Genomic DNA, 6,794 nt, shown 5'->3' on the forward strand with positions numbered 1-6,794 from the left:
CTCTCCTTGGCAGCCGCTTCCGCTGTTGTTGAGATTTCCCGCTAGCGAAAGGCGAGTGCAAACGTAAAGTTCTATCTAACAAGCGTCCCTACGACAGCTTTCGGTGGATGTGCTCCTGCCCAAAGTTACATCCTTAGCTTCACAAATCTCGGATCGCGATTTTCACGAAGAACGCATTATTTACGGAGAAAGGGATCTTCTTCTATATATTTTTGTGCGGCATGTCTCGGACGAGGATGGCGGGGACATCCATCTGGGACCGATTACTATGGCGCAGGTCATAGCATGTATTGTGGGTAATGACATTACTGATATTAAGTCTTTTGGACGTAATAAAGTCGCGGTCAACCTTAAAAATTTATCGGCTGCCAATCGAATTTTCGGCCCTCTATTTACAGAAAATGGACTTACTGTCTCTATCCCGGTTTTTCGGATCATGCGCACTGGCGTTAAAAATGTATTTCTAGACGTCTTTGAAAATGATACTTAGAGAATTCTTAGAGAATTCAATTCCTCCTATAAGATTCTATCCGCTAAACGCTTTAATATCAGGAAACGGAAAAATGGAGAGTTGATTTTTATCCCCCCCCCCCCTCGCGCACTGTCCTGATTAAATTTTGCGAAATAATTATTGCTACGTTCTATAAACTATCTCTACGTTAACTTTCCAGTTTTCTTCTACTTTCCCAGAGTACTCATGTGTTTTTCGTGCCTCCGATATGGACACATAATAAATATGCTGATTGCAAGGACAAACCCAGATGTGCTCGTTATGGACATCTTAAATATCCCAATCCCTGAGAACTGTCCTCGCTAGCAGATGACACCTTCGTGCTGCAACTGCGACGAGGACTTTTCCTCCTCCCCCAAGTGCCCAGTATATGTGCAATAGAAATAGATTTATGCCTATACGGCTACTGAAAACATTTTTGCTTTGAGGCTCGTTCTAAATTCGGCAATTCCAAGTCTTTTTCCCTTAATCCTCTTAATCTTAAAGAGTTTCTTTCTCTTTTAAAATCCATTTATCCCTCCTGCTTTTCATCCTTATCAAGATCTCAACCTCCAGGATATCTTAAGACACATCTCCGAATTCGCTCATTCCCAATCTGTTAACGACCGCAGATATGCAGATTCAGCGCAATCCGCTCTTCCACGCTCCTACAATCATGCAAAGTTACGAATGTGTCCGCGAATGTGATAGTGCTCTATTTCCGCGCCTTGAATTCCGTCGCACTAACGTGAATAATCCTTCTGAACACCACTCGTGTAGCCCTAGAAACGATTTTCGCGACTTGTGCAATTCATTACTTCTTGCTCCCAACAGCAGACTATCCAACTTGGCGGTCTCTCCATTCTCTCCTCATAACATTTCTTCTCTTCCTATCCCTTCCATTCTTCTCCTCTCCATTTCCCCTCTCCCTACTCCTCTATCTCTTCCCTTTGATGTCCCTTCTGCTCTGTCTCCCTCAACACCGAATCCTACGTCACCCTTCACTATGATTCTTGACTTACAGGATTTTTGCAACTCATCCAACCTTGTGCATTCTTTTTTCTCAATTAGCGAACAATATTCCAGAATTGCTCAAAAACTCACAGGCTGTACAATATTCTCAACTCTCTGCAGTCTCTTATCTACGCTAATTCACCATAATCTCTTATCATTTCAGTTTTTTATTATATTAGGATTCATTCCTTACGTCTTTTATACTGGAACTGTTGCGAAGCACTCGGAAAGAAAGCTGAAATCGAAAATATGGTTGCGACGTTATCTTCCTAGCTGAAACATATATTAAGGGGGACCGCGATTTCCGCATTTGACTGCATCCGTCCGTGCTAACGCGAATACGGCAGACAAAAGAGGTATACTTTATTCGCAACTCTATCGCTTATTCCATCTTGGATCTTTCATCCAACTTGGATCGTACTACGGAGGCTGTCACTATTTGGCTCTTTCTTAACAACTCTTATCTCGTCATCATCGATGTTTACAGACACCTTAATCTACCTGCCTTGTGTAGGGCAATTCTTAAATTCTTATATCTTTCATCGGGACTAACGATCTAGCCATTATTCTCGACAACTTTAATGCCCACCACATCATTTATGGGCAGCATAACTCGAACGAACACTGCCGGACGCGTTCTTTGGACGCGTGAGAGTATTGACGACCAGCATTTGATTATTCTCAACCCCATGTCTACTTTCATTCCTCCTCCTCTCAGAAATCCGTCCACCATTGATTTAACGCTGGCTTCTCCTAGCATCGCTTCTTTATGCAACACACGTATTTTTTCTGATCTTTACAGAAGTGATCATCACCCTATCGAGGTCTTGGTCAATTATTTAGTTAAATCTATTAAGACTTTCTCTTACAAGCTTAATTTCACCTCATCTCAATGGTCTGAGGTTAAACATTTTAACGACAATGCCCACACTATTTCTCCATCGACTCTATTGATTCTCTCATTCAATATGATACTTTCTTTGAACTGATTTCTAATAGCTTCGAAAGATTCTCGCCTTCTAATTCAACACAGAATCGTTTCTGCTTTTTCAATTCATCTCTCACTAACAAGGGCTCTCCGCCGGTTCCTTGGATGCTAGAGTGCACTATGGCTGTTAAGGCCCGTAGCAGAGCCCTTAAAATTTTCAAGCAAATTTCCCTGATACAATTAAACGTGTGCTACCGCTTTAAGGCGTATTCTGCGCAAAGCTAAACGCAGTAGCTTGAAAAAATACTATCAATCCTTGGAACCACTTAACACCTACTCCGGAAATATGGCGTATGCTTAAACTTCCATAACCGCCGCCTTATTCTCTCCAACTCCAATACTCTTAATAAATGCCTTGAATACACGGAGATTTCAGATATTCCTTCGGATAATCTTCTCTGGATGGACTCGCCCTATTCTATTAACGAATTGCACGCTGCACTCCATTCTGTCAAACCTTTCTCTAGCCTGAGCCTAATCAAATTGATTACCGTTTCCTAGGTTTTATCTCCTGCACTCCTTGAGTATCTTTTTCTGATACTTAACAATTTCTTCCGCTGTTCTGTCTTTTCTACACAATGATCCTTGGTCTAATCTCCAAATCTAATCTCTAACTCAACGGCAACAGGATTCGTTTGATTTCTCTCACTTCTTGTACCCTCAAAATTATGGATACGATCCTCAATCGATTCTATTGACTTGAGTTTTCAATTTCTGACATTCTTCCGAATAATCAGTTCGGTAAATTTAGATCATGTCAAGACAACCTCACCTCATTTGTGGCTAGCGTTCATTCTGGATTAGGAAACAGGATACAATAGTGATTTTTATCGACATCAAGTCTTCTTTCGTTAATATCTTGCCTCATATTCTCCTACAAGACTTGACATCTGAATATCTCTCCCGTCTCCTTTATTTGGAACCTCATTTCTTCTCACACAATTTCCCTGCTCTCTCACCGAGTCTCGCGTCTCCTTCAAGGGCACTCCTCAGGATTCGGTAGCCCGACCCTTTTTAATATTTATTTGCGTTAACAAGGCATTATATCCGTCCTCAGAGTTATTACAATTTGCTGACGACATTGTCATCTTTTTCATTGACAAATTCGAGTGAACAATCGACTCTGTTGAACGATCCCTGCACCCCTCGGGGTATTTCTCGCGGGTTAGAGATCTCTCCGTTCAAAACATAGATGGTGTTCTCTAAAAAAAATACTCTGCCTATCTGTCGCATTTCTTACGATAATCACTATATCTCCCTATCCTCTTCTGTTAAATTCCTTGGCATTCTGCTAGATCCTAAACTTTCCGGCTCACATACATTATCACAAATAAGGGTAAATATATTCTCCAAATTATCTCTTCGTAGTAACTGATGGGGCGCCCACCCCCATATACTACTTTCTGTCTACAAATCTCTGCTGCGTGCCTCCATTGAATACGCTACACACCTTTGGTCTCATCGATAATGATCGTCTCAGAGCTCTTCAGGTTTATTCAACCAAGCCCTGCGCTTATGTTTTGGATACCGCATTTCGACTCCTCTTAATGTGATGCGGAAACCATTGAACCTCCACTCAGATTCCGATTCCGGCACCTTACATCATGTTATTTTCTTAAGATTAGTTCAATTACTGATCACTTATGCTCATTTCTAAGATTAAATTAACTTTAATCTCGGTTCAACTTATTCTTTGTCTTTTTCTAATCTTTAGAATTAAAAAAAGACGAAGAGTAAGTTGAACCGAGGTTAAAATTGTTGGAAATGGACATTAGTAGTCTCTAAGCTCCACAAGCTATATGATCTCGCTTGTAGTATCTATAGGGATAACTATCTGCGCGTCCACTTTCTGGCCGCTATGATTTTTCTTCGCATGTAATCTCGTGTGTTGACTGTTCTTCTGGACTATAGATACTCATTTCAGTCCACTCTCACTTGTCCTATTTTTCATTTTCTTCTTAATGCTTCTTTTGATATTCTCGATGAGCTCCTCAAACAATGCACTCAGTCCGTTTTTGTTCAAACTTTTCATATTTTGATCGCCAATTCTATAATATTTTATAATCGATGGTTCAAAAAACTGACAATAGCACTTACGTCGGACTGTTGTCTGTTCCCCTCAACTTTAGGTCGACCTCATTACAAACTTTCTTCCTACACGTCAGTCTTTTCGGCCAAAGTTTTCATCATTTATAATATGATTTTTGTCACTCTCGACTTCCACGTTTACCACTATTATTGTTACTGATTCCTGGAGGCTATCCGGGGTTTCCATACCGTACAATTATCCCTCTTATTAGAACACGTCTGGAGGAGGCAATTCATCTGGGTCTCTTCCCACGGCATAGAAACGAAAAATCCGACATCTCACAAGAGAGCCATTTGCCAAAGCATCGAACCGAATTTCAAAGTTTCATATTCGGATTTTTTCGCCGTTGTCAAACTTAACATTATAATGAAGATTTTTATCGATATCTTGGAAGAGTTTCCAATATTAAAAATACTTACTTTGATAACATATTTCTAAAATCCGCCAAACCTTGATATTTTCGCAAAAAAATTTCCAGAGAAGCAATCATTATGCTTAATCGACTGCGATGTAATCATTATAGCTTTAATTTTAGTCTCACAAAAATTTAACTGATAATTCCTCATATTCGTGTGGATTTGCCCTACAGGATATTCTGCCCTACATAATATCATTTACGAGTGTTCTGATACCTTTTCTACCTCTACCTTCGGCAGTTCATCAATCGATCTCGGACGAGGTGAACTGTCACTCTAAATTTATACAAGCTATTTCGAACCTCTCGGAATACTTTTGTCGATTAGTTTTTAGTTTTAGTGAAACAATAAACCATTTTGATTCGATATTTCTTTTCGCGCCTTTTCGAGACGGTTGCGCAGGCGCAAGCCTGTCTTGCCCTTACTTCCCCGCTCCTATCTTAAGCTATGTTCAGATTCCCACCCTAGTGTCACCTAGGTACAGGTATGTTATTTAGCAAACAAGGATAACACGACCGAATGGGAATCTGAACATGAGCCTAGCGGAGCCATTGTTATGCTCGGCATTCCGTCTCATTGTCGATGCGAGCGTCTTGCTTCACCTCTGGTGCACTATACTAATATATCCTTTGTGCCCGTTTACAACATAACCGCTCTCTAAATTTGGACGTGATCTGGCTGTATCATCTTATCATTTTCTTTGGAGGCAAGAGCCAATAAATAAAGAAAAAGAAAAAAAAGAGTTCGCTGAACGCAACCCATAACATATCCTAAATATAAAGCCCATTTTACATATCTTTTGCTTTTTTCTTCTTTGCAATCATTATCACATTTTTTGCTATGTATTTCTTGTTTCTTTCGAAGTTCATTAACTTTCTCGGGCGACAAAACAAAAAACCGGATAAGAAGCAAGAAGATGTAAAAAATAATAAAAAGCAAGAAATAAGAAACAAAATGCACATTGTAAATAGAATAAACTTAAGCATTTTAATCTAACAGAGATCAACTTTAATATTTCACTTTACGACATTATTTTTGCCAGATTCAATCGTTTCGTACAAAAACGAAAATTGCGTCTTTATATGATAAAGAATATTTTTATATATATTTTATATATAAAGTTATATATGATGTAAAAAGACATTAAAAATATAAATAAAATTAAATTTTTGTTGAATATTTTATACACACTTTTCATACATTGGTTAAAGATACAACACTCCCTGGTCAGAGCTGGTACAATATGGGTGTTGTATCTTTGACCAAAATTCAATTTTTTTTCTAATGTTAAAAAAGATAGAAAAAAGATAGAAAAGGTAATAATTTAAATCTACAAAAAATATATGTTAGTATCAACACTTCAAAGAATATTTTAGAATTTTTGAATTTTTAGACATCAAAATATAACTTGCACAAGAAAAAATGTCAAAGTTAAAGGTACATCACCTTTCTCTACGAAAAATGCATGATTTGACTTGATCTTATTGCTTGATCTTGCTCAAATTCTATTTCCTTTTTTTATTTCAAAATTTATTTATGTAATATACAAAAAGGTAAGTTAGAAAATGATAACATCAATCTAATCTTTTGCTTATCCTTGTATATTTTCGGTTTTAATACTAAAACATAAATTATTCTCTTATATAATTTAAATGACAAAGAATAGTTCTTGATTCAAAATTTATTATCTTTTCTTTTTTAAGTGTACATAAAAAGTGAACATAAAAAAATTTGAAAGGAAAAAACGGGATAATTTTCCTTTCAGAGTATATATATATATATATATATATATATATA

Source organism: Atta cephalotes (genome assembly GCF_000143395.1).
Source record: "Atta cephalotes unplaced genomic scaffold scaffold00037, whole genome shotgun sequence".
Lineage (NCBI taxonomy): Eukaryota > Metazoa > Arthropoda > Insecta > Hymenoptera > Formicidae > Atta > Atta cephalotes.